Source organism: Pipistrellus kuhlii, unplaced genomic scaffold (assembly GCF_014108245.1).
Source record: "Pipistrellus kuhlii isolate mPipKuh1 unplaced genomic scaffold, mPipKuh1.p scaffold_m20_p_13, whole genome shotgun sequence".
NCBI lineage: Eukaryota > Metazoa > Chordata > Mammalia > Chiroptera > Vespertilionidae > Pipistrellus > Pipistrellus kuhlii.
The window spans coordinates 14844196-14864272 of NW_023425438.1; positions in this window are offsets into that span (position 1 = coordinate 14844196).

Consider the following 20077-nt stretch of genomic DNA (forward strand, 5'->3'; position numbering starts at 1 on the left):
GACCTCACCTCAATGACTTGCTCTATCCACTGTCCATGCCAGCCATAGCCTCTGAATTTGGGTTTGGCACATTGTTGGCGTTCTGTGGATGAGTCAAGATTTCTTGTCCTCACCCGAAAACATGACCGTGTTTGCCCTCTACCTAAAACTGAGGGACCTGATTTAATATATGACAATATATATATATATATATATATATATATATATATATATATATATAGTGATTTTTTACAGAGAGAAAGGGAGAGGGATAGAGAGCTAGAAACATTAGTGAGAGAGAGACATCGACCAGCTGCCTCCTGCACACCCCCTACCGTGGATGTGCCAGCAATCAATGTACATGCTCTTGACCGGAATCGAACCTGGGACCTTTCAATCCGCAGACGGATGCTCTATCCACTGAGCCAAACTGGTTTCGGCTAATGTATGGTTTTAATATACAGTATAACCCCAGCACTCTATTTCTTCACAGCATGGTCTGGAAGCCTTAGCCCTTTTCCTACTAGTCAGTAACCCCTAAGGCAGCCAGAAACAATGGCTAGGCCTTGACTGAGGGCCACAAGGTAAGGGTGTCTGGTAAGCAAAAGATAACTTGACCTACATTATGTTTCAGGTCCTGAGTTCTAAGGAGGAATGACCCCCTGATTACTTTTCCATGAAACCAGATGGAGGGAATTAAATCCCCGAGTTTCCAAGGCACCCCTCCCTCCTGCCATGGAAGAAGCCCAGCTGTGCCTTCAGCAGGGCTAAAGCCATTCCCCAGAATTTGTATTCCACATCTGCACTGTCTAGTCCAGCATCAGGCTAGCTTAGCCTGTGTTCCCAGCTGTCGTCCACTGCATGTGGGGTCCGCATGGCCTTGAGCCACACAACGTCCAGGGCCACATGGCTGTGCAGGGAACATGAGCAAGTGCAAGGAAGCAGGAGCGAAGCAAAAGGAACAAGAGAGAGGATTCCTTTGTCTGCAGGTTTTAACCTAAGATTTCACGTGCTTGCAGTAGGTCCACCCTCTCTAGCCAACCCATGTTTCCCCAGGCTAGACTGACAGAAAAGCACTTTCCCTACGTCACCCCAACTTCACTATGATGTGCCCATCTTCCCCTTTGTCCAGATCCTCTCCCCTTCCCCTCCTCCCCCATGATCTATAGGAAATGGACAGGTGGTTCCCTGGGGAGGGCCAAGTTGCAGCTCCCTGGAGAAGCTGCCCCAATGACCAGGCTTGTAATGTCTGGCCTTTCCTTACCTCCTTCCTATCATTCCTAGTCAGCTAAGTACAATGGTAACACACTGTGCTGATTAGATGGTCAAAATAAGAATTATCATTTATTAAAACCACCTTGGCTGGCCAATTTTTATTTCAGCTATCAACCAAGTCAATTTGAACATCTAAAAGAAGAGCTCGATACAGGAACTGTCTTTTCTTTCTTGCATGGGGGCAAAGGGACCCTAGAAGGGAATTAGGGTTCTTTTAGCATTTAGGGTCAGGAAACACCAGGTGAGAACATATGAAGAAGATAAGAATGTCTTGGGAAGAGAGAAGGGGGAGATGAAGGATGAATGGATCGAAATAGAACGTATCTGCTTTATCAAGTCCCAGACCAAATGACCATTGGCACCTACTTGGCAATTATTTTTCCTTTTCCTGTCCAGATTAAACAAGGAGAAAGAAATAGCCAGTATTCGATGAACATACCTCTTCCTATTATACAGTTTTATAAATCGTAGTAAAACCTCAGACTTCAATGATTAAAGGGCAGACCAGGTTAGTGATTGATTTGAGATACTGAAAATTATGAAAAGGATGCATTGTTATAACTAATACGTATATGTAAGGACACAAACTAGTGATATAAAATCTTTTGTTGGTACAAACTTTAGACCATACTATACTCACCTGAAGACTGGCATATTACTGAGGAGGTGGGTAAGCAGACTTCTGCCTGGATTTTGCATTAAGATGCTGAGACTCTGTTTAGGAATATTTAAATGAGCACAACATGGTCAAACCGTTCAGCAAAATGTTTGTTGAGTCTTTTTCTGTCCAGCCCAAATAGGACACACTGTGGAAAAGTGGGATAATAGGAGTGCAGTAGCTAAACACAAAAATAGACAAACAATACCCACACATTCTGCAAACCACACGTTAGCCACAAGCACCTCTTCACCTCTCACTTCTCTTAGCCAAAAGGCAAAAAAGGGTAAAAATACAGTGATTTGAATTTCACTTCCTCTCCCTCCTTCTGCTCAAACTCTGGAAATCAGAAACAAACCGTGAGGGGTATTAAGAAGAGAAACAAAATCTGATTCACCACAAAAGCAGACGGCATCGGGGGGAATTCTAAAGCAGAGCACAGAAAAAGGACATCATTAGATGTTTGGAGTCTTGTATCTGTGTGGGATAACCTTTAAGTCCCACTTCTTTTTCAAATACCATCTAGTCTCTCTTTGCATGAATTTCCCTGATCATAATTTCCTCCACATCCTGAATGAGCCCCATGTTCATCTCTGAACATTATTGTCATTCAAAATTCAAGGCTTTTTCTTCAATTTAGCTAAACTAGCAGCCACTGATGAGTTTCTTTATATTGTCTATCCCAGCTTCATTTTTTTTTTTTTCCGATTCTTGAGAAGTCAGTCTAACTTTAAAATTCAGAACTCCATTTCCTCCCTACACCCCCAATTTTTCCTTCTCGTAGTTCAAATTTTGGTCTACTGTTCTGACTCATTCTTACTCTGTGTACACAGAGGCTTCATTCTTTATTATCCCTTTCTGAAATATCCTCTGACCCAAAGGCTACACTACACTCATCTGAAACCAATGGATTGAGTGGATATGTTATAGAGTTCAGTTACCCAGCACAAGCAGAGCCAGAAACCAAATACCAGAGAATTGCAGTGGAGAGAAATAGGCTACTTTAATATGAATAGGGGGAAGCTAATGCTCAAAAGCAGAATCTCCTTGATGGCATATAGGTTATATATTATATAGGGCAAAATCACAAGGCAATATGGGTTAGAGGCTCAGGGTCTTGCTGGGAGCTGATTGGTCAGAGGTGAAATAAGGGTCATAAATTATTTCTTCAGGTCTTGAAGACTGCCTATTCTCCCATCCGAGTATCAGGAAATTCCATTTCTGATGACATCGTAAGAAGCTTGCTTCCACCGGCAACAGATGGGGACACAGAAAGCACCCCACCATATCAAATGGGCCATTGTTTATCCTATATAATAAAACCCTAATATGCCAAGCGTCCAACCATTAGCTCAAAGTGCACAGTCGCTATGACATGCACTGACCACCGGGAGGCAGGTGCTCCAACTGGTAGGTTAGCTTGCTGCTAGGATCCAGCCAATCTGGACTGAGTAAGACAGGCCGGACATGCTTTGGAGCCTATCCACAGTCCCTCTTTGGCCCTGATTGTGCTCTGTGGGATCCCTTGGCCTGACCTGTGCCCTTTCACAATCCAGGACCACTTGGGGGGTGGTGGCGAGCCAGTTTTGGCCTGACCCCTGCAGGCCAGGCCAAGGGACCCCACCAGTGCACAAATCCATGCATCAGACCTCTAATAATATATAAGTACACCCACAAGTCAGTCAGTTAAACAGTCAATGCCTAAAACTATAGATACACTAGTTCCTGGCTCCTTCCAAGGATTCTTTATTCATTTGTTTAGTCTGCAGCAGGAAGCCAGCTGCCCGCTTCAGTCCGGAGAGGGAATGCTGAGATATTGTATGAACTACATGCAGTGTTCCAGGCTTTAGGAAATGTGAATTGAAACATTGACCGAACAAGCCCATAGTACATTTACATGTTGAGCTGTTGTTTAAAGCCTCTTCACGTGTGATGAGCTCATATTCAAAATGTTTTGACTCAACACGCATCAGAGCTTGGCAAGGTCTTGCAGGGAGGAGCAGCCTGTCACGGGGACCAGGAGGAAGAAAACAAGGCCGGCTCAGTCCATTCGCTCACAGACCTTCCTGGGCCAGGATTTGTTATTTTTAAAAAAAAGCAAATACAGACTCTCTCCTCTTGATTCAGCACTAATTCCTAGGTTACAATAAATCAACACCTTTTCTATGACTTCCTATTACAGAATGTCCTAATAACATATATACTTAACTTATTAATATATGTTTTAAAGAGTAGACATTAACCAGCACTTGGTTGGATTATATTAAAGTCATACATGTTTAAAACAGCCACCATTTCAGAGCTGACCACATGCAAGATACATGTTGCTTTAATAGGTATGTTGATCATCTGAAAAGGATACTCGTTTTCTCAGGACTCGTTGTCCTGAAGGGGTTTATGAAGGCTTCAGAGCTCCCGGACCCTCAGTTGTTAGCACCGAGGCTGCTCATCCTGGCATTCACCAGCGTATATGCCCTACAACTTGAGTCCAGCTCAAATTTACTCCTTGGAAGGGACTACTGACACAGTTCATGCATAAAGTGTTCACCCTCAAAAAGATAGTCATCCTATCACATAGAGTGAACTGGTGGTTACCAGAGGGTAGGAGAATTGGGAGATTAGATGAAATAGGTGAAGGGACTAAGAAGTACAAATTGGCAGTTACAAAATAGTCAAGGGGATATAAAGTACAGCATAAGAAATGTGATCAATAATATCATAATAACTATTATTGTAATAACTATGGGTGATGCCAGGTGGGTACTGGAAATATGGGGGGGTGGGGGGGAGACCCATTGAAAAGTATATGATTGCCTAACCACTTGAAACCAATACAAAATAAAACTGGAAGAAAAACAAATAACCACAATACCATAATTACACCTAAAAGTTAATAATACATAAAATTAAAGACGGGCATTCTATTCCTAACTGGTAGGTAATCCAAGTCAAAGAACAAGTGTGGCTGCAATGAATGGGCCACACAGAATGCCATGCTGAGCAATGTAGATTTCATTTTACGTTAAGGGGTCCCCAGTAAAGTTTTGCAAATTTACTTGACGATATGAATCTGGTAAGAGAGAGGAAGTTGGATTTAAGAGAGTAGGCACTGCGGGGAGATGTAGGGAGAAGATCAAGTCCTGGATATGAGTAATGTTGGTAAGAATCGGGAGGAAGGGAAGAAAATAAAGGACACTTAGAAGATTTGACAAGCCCTGATAACTGAACAGGTATAGGGGGCATAGAAGAGAGGGAGATGGGAGACAGGGACAGCATCAAGGTTTCTATCCAGAGATCTGGAGTGTGATGGGGACATTGACAGAAATACACACCAGGAGGAGGAGCCAGTTCACAATGAATCAAGAAGAGAGTTTAACTCGGAGAACCTTAAAGCTGGAATTGATCTCAAAGAAGGCACAAAGCCCAACTTCTTACTTCCTCTGTGTATTTCAGATACAAAACTGAGGCCCAGAGAGGAGATCATAGAGGACTCTGAAGCCCCACAGCTAGTTAGCATGAAGCAGACACTAGTACCCAGTCTTTGAATTCTTTATTCTGTCCTACCCCAAAACTAGAAATCTTTTGGTTGCAAGTGATAGAAAACTCAATCTGATTTTACTTGTAAAGGAATTTATTGATTCATATCATTGTGAAGGCCAGAAGCTTCAGGTGAGACTTGGTCCAGCACCTCAGCAATGCCACTAAGTACCTAGTTCCTTTCTTTCTAGTCCAGGATTAACACCCCTGGTGATTCCAAGTTGGGTGCAAACAGCTCCCTGGGCTGTGTGCTGACTAATTCACATTCAGCATGAGTGAGAAAAGGTATGCATTCTGGAATTCCAAGCAAAGGTCTTGTGGTTCCATCTAATTGCATTTGCTTAGTCACATGTCTACTCAGAACCAACCACAATGAACAGGGAGTCAGACATGCCGATCTGAGACGTATGCTTTACCCCTGGGACCAGGTTCCATAGAGCCAATTGAATCTCCAGCTGAAATGAGGGCTAATAGGAAGAAAATAAGAGAAGCTGCAGGGGAAACCCAAAATGTCTATTAGACATTGTTCCGTTAAATCCTTTTCACTCCTTTTCCATTCCAAGTTTATGGCTTTTATGTTATATACAATGATTAAGTGCCCAAAGGTTTCAAAAATATATACTATGTAGAAATAAGAATTTCCATACTCACCATAGTGAAAAAGGGGTTTAACAAAAATGTTAAGGGAAAGAAAAGTAATTAGAGTGAATAGACTCAAATTCAAGACAAATTCAATCAACTCTTTGCCCTTAAATTTTAGGCCGCATTCTCTACAGGTAGGCATAGCCCAAGGCTGCCATGTGTGGGCCTTTTCCCCTCACTTCAGTTGTGGGCTGTCTTGGTGGTTGGTGGCCCTGTAGTGTGAGACCTCTGGTCACTCTGGCATCAATGATGCGTGCTGTGACAATATTAGGGAGATCTTTGATAATTACTTTAAAGTGACTCCAAACTACTCAGTTTTTACTTTTTCTTTCCTACACCACTGCATAAGGAAGTCTTTAACAACTACTGGTACATGCTTCTCAGAAACATTTAACCACAAGATTCAAAACATATTACTTTGTGGGAAGAACGGCACCACCCAGCACACACACCCATCCTCATTTTGAATGGACTTAATTTCTGAATTCTAGACACTGACTCACAATGCTATGGGGGGAAAAACCACAACAACTGTAAGAGCCTCATTAAAGTTTCAGTGGCCGTACCCACCGACAGGGACTAATGAGGTCTCCAGGAGAAAGGCATCTTGACAACATTTCTAAACTTTGAGCTGTCTGGCAGGTGATCTCACGGCGGAAGTAATTTTCAAAATATGTGATGCTGACCAATCACTGATTCTTTCCTGCTCCCTTTCTTACCAGTTAAATATCCACCCTGCCCTGTGGGCTAAGGAGATCGAAAGAGGGAAATCAAGACAAGATTGTGTTGGAGCAAGAACAGGCTGTTCTGAATTGTGAGAAGAGGAGGCAGCCCACCCATCCGAAGTCAAAGGAGTTGACCAGTTCTACGAAGGAGGCACAGAGGAGAAGAGGAAAGGAAAGAAGTGAAGAAGTGAGAGGTGGGAGGAAGTAGACAAGGATGGATAAGGAGCAGAAACAGGTGAAGAAAGGGAGGGAAATGAACAGAGAAGAGTAGAAAGAAACGAAGACATGGAAAAACAGACTAGGGAACAGACTCATAGATCCAGAGAACAGTCTGATGATGGCTGCAGAGACGAGGGCAGGATCTGGCTGTTGGGAACTGTGTGGGAAAAGGTGAAGAAATGAAGAAGCACAAATTGGCAGTTGCAAAGTAGTCACAGGGATATAAATTCAGCATAGGGAACAGAGTCAATAATATTGTAAGAACCATGTGTGGTGTCAGATGGGTACTAGAAGGATCACTTAGTAAAGTACACGATTGCTTAAACACTATGCTATGCACCTGAAACTAATACAAATTAATATTGAATATAAACTGTAATTGAAAAATAAAATTTAAACTTAAAATATATATTAAAAAAAACAGACTAGGAATAAGCAAGAAGAGTGGAGGAAAGGAGAGACTGAAAATTCAGACAAGCAGAGGAGAAAAAAGTGATAATGGCTAAGGGAAAATAAGGCAGAAAAAGGAGAGGTGCTGCATAGCAATATGAAAAATGGCAGTGTTTGTGAGTAATATTGTCTCTAACTACCATGTGATACAGGGGTCAGCAAGCTTTTCTGTGAAGGACCAGATAGTAAATAGTTAAGCTATGTGGATGGAATAGTTTTAGTTCAACTTTGGAAACATGAAGGCAGTCATAGACAATGAGTAAACAGGCGAGTGTGGCTGGATCCCAATTAAACTTTACAGAAATAGGTGCTGAGCTGGATCTGGCTGTGGGTCATAGCTAGTAGACTCCTGACATAGTGTAAACCCCCACAGACAAGGGTGTGTATGACATTTCCTGCACCCCCACAGTGCAATGAGCTTAGGGGTGCATACAGTCTTTCCAGTCAGCGTTTTGGGTTTCTTTGGGTTATATACCCAGAAGTGGAACAGCTGGATCATAAGGCACTTCTATTTTTATTTTTATTTTTTTAATCTTTTGAGGAAACTCTATGCTTTTTTTCATAGTGGCCACACCAGTTTGAAAGTTGCACCTTTTCCTTGGAGTCTTTCCTGATGTGACCCTGCAGGGCACAGTGGCAAAAAGACTCTAGCACCTGTGCCTTCTTCACTGTAAATAAGTGGGTTGGAGATTGTCCTTCTGAAGTCTACAACTTTAAGAAAAAAATCAACACTGTGGATTGATTTTTTTTTTTTGTCATTCTGTAAAGTAAATAAACTTCAAACACTTTGTAACCATGTATTTATTCTGCCAAATGACTATAAAAAATAACAATAATTGAAAGCCAAACCACTGATTAGTGAAATTCTCTCAATTGTCAGAATCTTGTGTTCCCTTAGGGACAGACGTCAATTGTGGTTTGTAACCTAATGTTACCCCTCCTGTAAGGTGCATGCATTCTTCCAGTTCTTCCAAAGTCAGATGCTCGGTCACCTCTTTGCTGCTCTCTTTGGTCCCCTCGTGGCTGGGAAGTGCTCCCTCACCACTGAGTTTACTTCCAAACAGTAGTTTACCACAACACATTTAATTCTATTTTCTGAAAGAAGTACTTCAATCTTGCCTATTGGCACAAAGTAACTATAAACATAACCATTTATGGATGCAGTACTTGAGGAGAAAAGAACTTTAACTTTTCCCTCTCATAAATTAAGGAAGTTCTCCCTGTGAGAGCCCGTGGTGAATTATAGCTGACAACAGTATGAACAGCTCGGTCACGCCATTGAATTCTTTCCAACGCCGGCGCCGTAACTCACCCTCTCCCACATGTCCTCTCCTCTTGACCCTAGAAGACTTTTCCTAATAAAGGTTACTGATGGCATCCTAATTGGGATGCAAGAGGGAAAAGTTCAGCAGCAATTTCAGGACTCACAAAGCAGTAGAAAACAAATGCTGGATTTAAAGACTAAGAGTTTAGGATTGGGTGCAGCTTGCACAAGATGCTGCATATGTTACCCTGGGAAACTTCAGTTTTCTCATCTCTCATCTATTCACTGGATTCAGTCATTCAAAATAATTTTTATTATCTTCTAAAGTCCCCATTAGGTATTGTGTTAGATAGATAGATAGATAGATAGATAGATAGATAGATAGATAGAATGCTAGATAGAATTCTAGATAGAATGCTAGGTAGATGGGTAAATAGATGATAGTTAAATAGATAGATAGATAGATAGATAGATAGATAGATAGATATAGATAGAATGCTAGATAAATGGGTAGATAGATGATAGATAGATAGATAGATAGATAGATAGAATGCTAGATAGATGGGTAGATAGATGATAGATAGATAGATAGATAGATAGACAGACAGACAGACAGATAATCTGGATCAGGTAGACCTATTGTAATAAGATTCTGCTCTTCAAAGTGAGCAAACCAAGTGACAAATTTTCCTTTTCATAACGTTGTCCTGGCAGAGTCAGCACTTCCTGTGTGAATGTGCTATATATTACAACAATATTGGTTGCATTTTCAAAATGTAAAATGATGTAAACTCCTCATCGCCAACTGGATCTTAGGCCTGAGCCCTCACCCTGCTAATCTGGGCTGGCCATACAAACAGGGAGGGCTTCAGCTGCCCAGAAGACTTGAACAGCCCAGAACAAAAGCTGCAGAGAACCCACACTTTCTCCTGGGGACTAAGGTTTTAGCAAATTGAAAAAGTAATGAAAGAAGACCCCAAGGAGAGAAGAATTATCCCTGGGACTGAGAGCAGCTGATCAGAGGGAGGTGAGGAGAAGGAGGAAGGGAAAGGGGAAGGAACAAAGAACATTCTTATGGCTTCCTTCTAGAGACTTCTTACCTATTCAAGGAAGAATGAATTTTCAATGGTCAATGGTTATACATTTTGACTCCTCTACCTCACAACTGCCATATATTTTTACTGTGGACTAATCAACCGAAATAAACTTACATTTTAAAATGTGTCACTTTGCAAAGCAAGGACCCAATCAGCAAGGGGCTCTCAGAAGCAGATTATCCTGCCACATCCCCAAGATCGATGATTCCAGGAACAGCACATTAGGGTCTCTGACACTGCACATCCTTAATCCATGAGGCATTCATTGGAGGGGCTTTCCCAAGGGTCACTTTCATACACAGATTAATAGAGGGGCTTTTTCTTACATTCGTTTAGAAAAATCTCATCCTCATAGAGAACATTCAAGCTTCACTGCTGAGTAAGCTGACGTCTTTCTTCTGAATTGTCCCTTAACCTTCAACCTCATCTCATCTCCAGAAAGCATACTGGATTTTTTTGTTTGTTTGTTTGCCTTCTAATATAGGAAGCACTTTAGATTTTAAAAAAAAAACAAAAACTGGGAAGAATGTGAACACTGACCCTATATTATGCTTTTAGTTATTTGTGACAACCTCTGTACTTACTCTAGTGTGGATTTTCCCCCCTTCACCCCCCAAGCTGTTAGGATCGTACCAATGTATTGCTCTAACCTTGAGAGAACAGCTTCTTCACTAACGTACAGCCATGGAAAGCCCACTGAACTTAATAACCACAGGGTTCCATCAGGAGGCAAGATGTCCCAATCCGTCCGAGGAACCTTCCTCAGAGGGCCCACGAACCACTCAAGACCACTGCTTGTCCGTGTCCTTTTCTTTGCCCAACAACTATCTTTGAAAGAAAGAAGAAGAAGAAGAAGAAGAAGAAAAAAAAAAGCTCTCTGAACACACTCATTTCTTTCCCAAATAATCCTGTTTAATAATGAATTCCTTACTAGGCCAAATCCAACACACTGAACACACTGCAACATCTGCCAAGCATCTCCAATTCTGCACAAAAGGGGTTTGAAAACAGCCAGTAGCTACTGCGAGGGGAGGACATGGGAGAGGCCTCGCTGAGGAGTTTCCCATCCGTAGCTGCAGGTCCACCGTGCCTCGCTGTTGGCAGATTTGGGCTGAGCAGGGCATCACATTGTTCATGTAAAGAAAAGCAACTGTTCCCCCTCCCCCACACCTCCCCGCCCCGAGCGCCCCTTCCCCGTTCCCAATGGCTGTGATCAGCAGCCCCAGGACCCTAATTGCCACAGCCTATTAGAAATAATGAGACGGAGAAGGCAGAAGCCAAGGGTAAAAGCGACATCTCGCAACACGAAAGGTTCCTATCAACATAGACTGCCCCTGAGTGCAAAGGCCACCTCCACCAGTGGCTCATTACTGCGGCTGACCCACGGGGAGGGTGTCATTCTGCAGAAAGGCTTTCTCAGGATGGGGCAGCCAAAGATACAAAAGATAAGGACTTGCCCGTGGAAAACTAATGAGAGCTGAAAAGGGAAACATCCCGATGACCTCACAGATGGGGATGCTGATTAAGGTGGCTACAGGAGGCTCCTTTCTTGTCTGACAGCCCATTGAGGGGCTTCGGTGAGATGTGACTAACAGGCCGTGAAGGTGTCTCCATCTTGTCCGACATGGTCCACGCTTTGGGCAAAGCAAACGTGAAAAATAAGCCCAAACCGTCATGCATGTGCGAGATTCGTCTTCAGAGACATGTTTTGGGAAATGAGCACAGGGGGGCCCTCCGCTATGATTCCGTGATGGCAAAAGGGGGGTTGTGACAACTTGCGTGACTAATCGCATGACTGCGCTGGGGGTGAGCCAGCGGCAAATTTAGGTCTTGGACATTTGACAAAACAACCCTACTGTTCTGTGGGTGCGATTCTAGGGAGCTTCGTGTGTAATTAAACGGAAGTTTCACAAGAATTTGTACCTCAGTCATCCAATGCTGGTACGTAGCACAAAGGAAGGATTTTTGTCACATCAAAATACAGCCATGAAACCATGGAGAAATGAAACCAAATTTTTGTTGGCTTTGTGTGATGTTTTCTAAGACAGAGACATTCACAGAAGAAACCCTGGAGCTCTCTTGGCTTTCATTTAGTGCCTGGGACTCTACGAAGATATCACCGTTACAGACGCCCCACCCCAGCTCACACTATAAACCAGGACGAGAATGCACCTCCTGCTGCTGCCTTAGCTCTTTCTCCAGCAAAGCCAGATGTAACACCTGCCCGCGTACCACCACTAGTGGTAACTAGTACTAGATAACTAGTACTAAGTATACTAGTTATCCAGAGCTTGATGACAAATTATCAAAAAACATAGTGGCTTAAATGACAATGAGCTTTTATTATCTCTTATAGTTTCACTGGCAACCTCATAATAGAGTCAAGATGTTGACCAGAGCTGTGATATCATGTAAAGATTTGTCTGGGGCTAGATTCAAGGTGGCCAATAAGTGCTAGTTGTATCCAACAGGAGGCCTCAGTTCCTTGCCAAATGAGCCTTTGTACAGAGCTGCTTGAGTGGCCTTACAACATGGCAGCTAGCTTCCCCCAGAGTGATAACCCAAGAGAGAGAGAGATGGAAACCACAACTTCTTTTATGTAAACTCGGAAGTCATATACCATCACATAGACAGTATTCCAGTGCTTACAGAGGTCAGCTTATTTAGTATAGGAAGGGACTCCCCATAAGTATGAATATCGAGGCAAGAATCTTTGAAAGCCATGTTGGAGGCTGGATATCACACCACTTTTTAAAATATTTAAAGTATGGAATATGGTGTTGATCTACAATAGTCAACCAGATTCTACAACAAAGATCAAAACAAAGAACACCACAGGAAAATTTCTGAAGAAAATATAATTCACTCAACTAAAAATATTTTCTTGCACTGATATATGCTTATATAGTATACCTGTAAGGCCAAGTTGAAGTGACAAATTAGAGGTTATCCAAATGAGATTGATTTTTAAAGAAATCAAGGATTTTAAATATATATATATATATATATATATATATATATATATATATATATTAGATATATAACTTACTCTTTTCTGACCTCAAGAATAGCTTACCTAAAGCATCTGGAAAATGCAGAGTCTTCCTATTTTAGTGTATATCAGTGGAGTGGTCTATAATCATTCAACAATGCACCAAGCACCAAGAATTTAAGAGGAACAAAGTGGAGAAAATCTAAATCAACTGATTCTAGAATTCATTTTATGGAGGACCCACCTCTTTAAGGAAATGGATTGATAAACCTGTTTAGGAAAAGTGTCTTCCTATGAGTTTAGATGTGGTCCACAGATTTATATATGTTCTCTATATATTAGAACTAAATTGATTTATAAAATGTATCAATGATTTATCTCATAAAAGGAACTCTTGTTCAAGCACTTGATGAATCCGTTTAATGAATCAACTCTTCTTGTTTCTCTATAGAATACATGTTCACAAAGTTAATATTTCATTCTTTAATTTATATTGAATTTCTATTTATGAATAAGAACATTACTTTCTCAGACTTTGTTTTTGTGTTTTGTTTTGTTGTGTGTTTTTTCCATTTAATTCCATCACCAACACTAAAAGTTGATTGTCTTTTCTAGGCCATTTTCTTTTTCTTTTTTTTTAATTTATTACTTCATAAGAGGTATTGAATGCATACTAATGTTGAGTAGAAAACCCTAAGGCAGATTTAAGGTAAATTCTAGGTAGTCAGCTGAACCCACCCACAACTTCATATAATTCAAGACTCAAATTCCTGGAAAATTGTTCTTTGTTGTGTGTTTTCAAAATCTCACGTGAAGGATCAAAGTCACAAATGTTAAATCCATACATGCCAAGGGTACACTGTCTACTGTATATCTTCTAACTAAAAGTAATAAGAGAGCTATTTATCTACAAGCTATTTAATCACTATTAAAATTATTCATTTAATGTATCAACATATATCACAGAGAGCAAAAACCTATGTCCAAGCAACCATCAACATATATTAGTCTATCCTTTCATTGAAATATTTGAAGTCAGATTATCCAATTGTAATAGTAGTGTTCTCAGCACAATTAATGGAAGTCAAGACAAAGGCACATTTGGGTAAGGTAGTAAGTTTAGGACTAGTCATTTAAGTTTGAGGCACTTGTGTATGAAAGGTGAAGATGTCCAACAATATGCACCCAGGACCAGCTCAGTTTATGGGCTAAGAATAATGATATGTTTTGAGGAGAACTAATAGATCTAAAAATAAAAGCCACTGGTAGATGCACAAAGAAATTGGCACAGAGCAAGAATTTTGAAGACCTAGAATCCAAGCCCAAATCAATTAGATCCTTTTTTTTTTTTTTTTTTTTTTTTTTTTTTTTTTTTTTTTTCATTCTTTAGAACAAAGTTCAAGGAAGTTTATGTGGTTCACTGGATGTGGATCACTTTAAGGTTAAAGGCCAAGCATTTAACTTTAGTCTATTTCTCTTTCTTACAAGGTAAACAGACCTACCCTATTACTATTTCTTTTGTTCAAAGGCCCTCTCATTAAAAAAAAAAATATATATATATATATATATATATATTTTTTTTTTATTCACATAAGTAACCATTTTTGTGTGTGTGTGTACACACACACACAAAAATGGTTACTTATGTGAATAAACTACCTGCTATAATAAACAGTAAAATCTCAGTAGTTAAACACATAAATATTTTATTTTGCCTTGCACAATGTTCAAACCACCTTGAACGTTGTGTAAGGCAAAATAAAATGTTTATATGTTTAACTACTGAGATTCCCTGGTGGAGTAGTAGCCCTCTTCGCAAGTGGTGATTTGAGAATTCAGGCTCCTTTCATTCTTGAGATGTCATCTCTTCACCATGGGACTCCCAAAGTCACCATGAAGGGTACTAAAGCAACGGGAAAGCACAGGGGATACCCAACCACCTTGGGCTGAAAGTGACAGTCACCCAGCTCACTTTCTTTCTTTTTTTTTTTTTTTTAATATATTTTATTGATTTTGTACAGAGAGGAAAGGAGAGAAATAGAGAGTTCGAAACATTGATGAGAGAGAGTCATTGATCAGCTGCCTCTTGCACACCCTCTACTGGGGATATGCCCCCAACCAAGGTACATGCCCTTGACCGGAATTGAACCCGGGACCTTTCAATCCCCAAGCTTTATCCATTGAGCCAAACCTGTTTCGGCACCCAGCTCACTTTCTACCAATGAGTGCTAGTCACTCAGCCCCACTTGGATGCAGAGAGACTAGGAAATGTCATTTCTGGCTGACTAGCCACTTCCCAATAGTACTCTGCATTGTGCAAAGGAAGCATAAATTACTGACGATCAGCTAGCTGTCTCTACCACAGGTTGTTTGTTGAATTTTTTTCACTGGCTTTTCACCTTGAAAAATAACTCATATCAAGCCCTAGCCAGTTTGGCTCAGTGGATCCTCGGCCTATGGACTAAAGGGTCCCAAGTTTGATTCTGGTCAAAGGCATGTACCTTGGCTGCAGGCTCCTCCCCAGCCTGTGCCCTAGGGCACATGAAGGAGGCAACCAATTGATGTGTTTCTCTCACATCCATATTTCTCTCTGTCTTTTCCTCTCTCTTTCACTCTCTCTAAAATCAACAAAAAAATATCCTTGGGTGAGGATTTTTTAAAAATTAAAAATAACTTGCATCAATTAATAAGACAAAAAGGTTATTTGGGAACCTCTTTTAAATAAAAACATTAACAGGACTTTGAAATTCTAATGTAATTTCTCACAGGCTTTAGCTCATTTGGTTCTCAAGGAAATCCAATGAAAATAGTATTATATCAGACCCCAATATGAATATTGTTCACTATACTGGTTACAGTTCTATGTTCCTATATTTGACAATGTGTTGTTATGATTAATTTCTCAACATATTTCTAAATATAGTAGATATTTAGAAACTAAAATATAAAAAATTTGAACAATCGAAGAGAGAGATAGAATATGAATTAAAATCTGAATCTGTGATAAATTTGCTTTTGATAAAAACCAAGCCAAGAAAAAGAAGAACTATGAGGAGGAGGAGGAGGAGGAGGAGGAGGAGAAAATTTTTGCAATTTTTTTTATAACAGTTGAACAATAATTGTGAGACTCACAATGGTTTAACATTAATGTCAAAATACTTTGTCTCCTATTACAATTTCTCTTATCTAAATAAGTGGAGAGATATAACATGTTAAGAGATTAGAAAACTATACAGTTAAAATGGCAATGCTACCCAAATTCTTCTCAAGATCCAACACAAACCCAATCAAAATTCCCATAAGCATTTTGTAGAAATTAATAAAGTAATTCTATGATTTATGTGGAAATTCAAAGAACCTAGAATAGCCAAAACAATTTTTAAAAAGAACATAGTCTGAGGAGTTCTTCTGCTTCATTTCAATATTTACTATAAAGCTATCTAGTAAATTCAGACCCCTTGGTCTTGCTTTAGGATATAGCTATAGATCATTGGAACAGAATAGAGTTAGGAAATAAATCAACTAATTTTTAACAAAGCAATTCAATGGGGAAAGGAAAGCCTTTTCAATAAATATTCAATCAACTAAGTGCCCATATTAAAAACAGTAAATATCAATTGTTACTATCACACACAAAAATCAGTTGAAAATGTATCCTACTGCTTCATGTGAAACATAGTACAAAACTTCTAGAAAAACACGGAAAAATCATTTGAGACCTTAGGGCAGGCAAAGATTTCTTAGATATAACACCAAAAGCATTATCCAAAAATGGGAAAACATTGATAATTAAACTTTACCAACATTTAAAACTTTCACTTTTTGAAAAATGTCAATAAGAAAAACAAACATGAAATGCTGGTAGAAAAATTTATAATATATTTATCTTATAAAGGACTTGCATCCAAAATATATAGAGAACTCTTAGATTTCAAAACAATATAAGCAGACTTCAACAAAGAAGCACTATGAATGGCCAATAAATACATAAAAAGATGTTGAATATCATTAGTCACTGATCTGAATAGGTATGACAATACCACCTAAAACCACAATGAGCTACTACTACACACCCATTAAGATGGCTCAGATTAAAAAGAATGAGCATGCCAAGTGTTCGCAATTATGTAGAGAAACTGGAACTTTCGTGCACTGATGATAAAAAATGGTACAGAACCCCAAAACAATTTAGCAGTTTCTTAAACGTTAAATACACACCAACCATACAACCTAACCATTTTATTCAAATCAAAAGAAACAAAATATATGTCCACACAAAGATTGCTCATGAATGTTCTCAGGCACTTTATTTGTACTAGACAAAAATTGGAAATAATTCAAATGTCTACCAACAGGTGGGTGGATTAATAAGTTGTAGTATATCAATACAATAGCATGCTATTCATCAATTCAAGGGGTGAATTATCAATATACACACCAACACAGCTGAACGTCAAAATCATTATGCTAAATGAAGGAAAACAGGCAAAATGGGCAGACACCTGGGCTCACGTTCCAACTCCATCTGGCTATAAAACACTGAGCAAGTGACTTACTCTCTATGTGCTTTAGTTTTCTCACCCGTTAACTCAGAATAATAACAACAACCATAATAATAACTGCTACCACTTACTGAGTGCCACTATGTCTCACGGCCTTTATTTGCAATATCGCATTTAATCCTCACAACTCCATAATATTTGAGACAATGCATGTTTAGCGCTTATCACGGTATTTAATAAATTCTACTTATTGTTATCACTTACTAATTTCTTATTAATAACAGATAAATAAATAAGTGTTGAGACTTAATTAAAGGCCCAGGGTAAGGCCCTGTGGAGAGATACAAAGATGAATAAGGCAAGAGCCCCTACCCACCAGAATCTTAGGATCTAGAATTGGAAACAAAACATACACAGATCATTTTAACACAAGGTAGCATTAAAAAGAGGGGGTGCATGTGGTGCTATGAGAGGCAATCCTGGAAAATGCTACAGAGAAAACAGTGCTTAATTGGGCCTGGAAGGATGATGGCCTTGCAGCAGGAAAAGCTGCTGAGGACAAAGAAACTGGACATAACAGGATAGAGAGAGAAAGCAGGAGCATTAGGAATCTACAGTTGTCTCAAAATAAAAAATGTTTTTTAATGTGTCACACTTTTCTATAGCAGTGATATGTGAGAGTAATATGTTCCCCACGTGCTGGAAAATAGACATGCTCAGACAGGCTGTCTCCCACGTCACACCCCCTGCACCATCGTCTGTCCCTGCTCACACCCTCAGTTCTCCTCACCGTACTCTCCACTTCGGCGTTTTATTCAGGGAGCAGACGCCAGGTCCTGGGCTGCTCCTATCTGCACCTCAGGAACATGCCAAACTGCTGCAAAGGCTGGTGGGAACCACGCCGCTCAACCTAGAGGTCCCAGGACGTGTGTGTCTCTTCCTTTCTCTGTTGGCATAAATAAAACAGGCCACTCATTTCTCTTCAGATGTGCCAAAAACACACAGATACCAAGGGGGGATGACTCAGAGGTGGAAGACACGGAGGCCTTCTGTTTGCAGCAGGATTCTCGCGATCTGAAGTTTGTCTGTATATTTCAGTACCTCGATCTTCAGCTCAACTCCACTCAGCCTGTCAGCTAAACACGAATTACACCTGACTACACGCTCCCTATATTTATGTAAGGCGTTTGTCTTAGTCAGCTCGGAGCAAAAGTACCATAGACTGGGTGGCTTCTAAACAACCAAAGTTTATTACTCTCAGATCTGGAGACTGTAAGTCCAAGATCACGGTGCCAGCGTGGTTAGGATCTGGTAGGAAATCACTTCCTGGGTGACAGACAGCTGTCCGCTCTCTGTGACGTCACGCGGCAGAAGGGGACCAGAGAGCTCAATGGCATCCCTTTTATAGGATCACTAAGCCCAGGTCACTTCCTTGATATTATTTTTATCAAAGAAAACCCAGAATCCGTGCCTTGCCACTGTCAGAATGTCGCTGGAGCATCAGGAGGGTGGAGACATGCTGGTGGCAGCAGGGGTGGGAATGAATGAATCTTCCCATTGACCCAGCTGACACAGAGGGGGGTCCAGAAAGGAGCAGCTCAGACAGAGTGCCAATGGGCACCTGGTACAGCTGTGCATGGGGCCCGGTGGCTGTCGCTGAAGGCCTCTGAGCACTTCCCCGGGTGAAGTCCCAGCTGGATGCCAGAGCTGTTTTTTTAACCCTAACAAGATCTGTCACTAACCATTACCGGAGCCTGACTTTGCCTCTTTTCCTTCCAGGCCTTGCTAGTGGGGGTCGAAGGTCACATTATCCTTCAACACAGGCTCCTGGGCTTTTGTTTCCCAGGCCTCATGCCAATGACAGGCAAGCAGCTGGTTGGCCCTTGGGAGACATAACACAGAAACGAGCGAACCATGGTGCTTAACGAACAGGGCCCCTCCAGGGCCAACACCACGTCAAGATACGTACAGCCTCCTGTCCGTGCAAATTAAACACGAGGAATGAAAATGGGAACCCCTTTGTCTGGTAAATGTGTGTCATTCCTTGTCAAGACAAATTGAGAACAGACCTTCTCATTTATGTTGGGAAACATCTTTTGCGTCTAAAGACCGTCTTAGATGAGAGTGGGGAGCCTTTCTGGGGACAAGGACATCTGGTACCACATCAGCATTACGTGACAGTGTTTTCTGATCATTTCATGAACACCTCAGCAGCGTTGTTTTCTAGCAACATAATATATTTTCGCCCGGGGCTGTATTTGTCACTTGCTCATTGGCGATCAGTGTTGTAAACAGACACCTGCGAGAGCATTCCTCAGCAAAGAATCAACACTGAAGCAACAAGATCTTGGCAGCCCAAGTTATTACTTTCTGTTTGAAATGTAATAACTTCAAACAGATAGTTTTCTGAGGATACAACAGCACTCTGGCTGCTGAGGTCGAGCAAGGAAATGTTCTGTTCACTGTCTCTATAATCTGAGAATCCTGGGTCTAAAGGCAATGAATGTTGACAGTGAAACCCTTTTATTTTATTTTTCAAAGAAAGCATATTCATGAGTCTAATATGTGCTTTAATTCAACCCAAATAGAAGACCAGAGCTCATCTGATCATCAACTGTACTTCTCATGCTCACGCCCACCCCACTGTCCCTACCCATGGGCCTCCCTGCGAAGGCCCCATAGAATACAGCTTGCAAACCACGGGTCTGTCTACGATCTGGAACTATCTGCTAGGAGA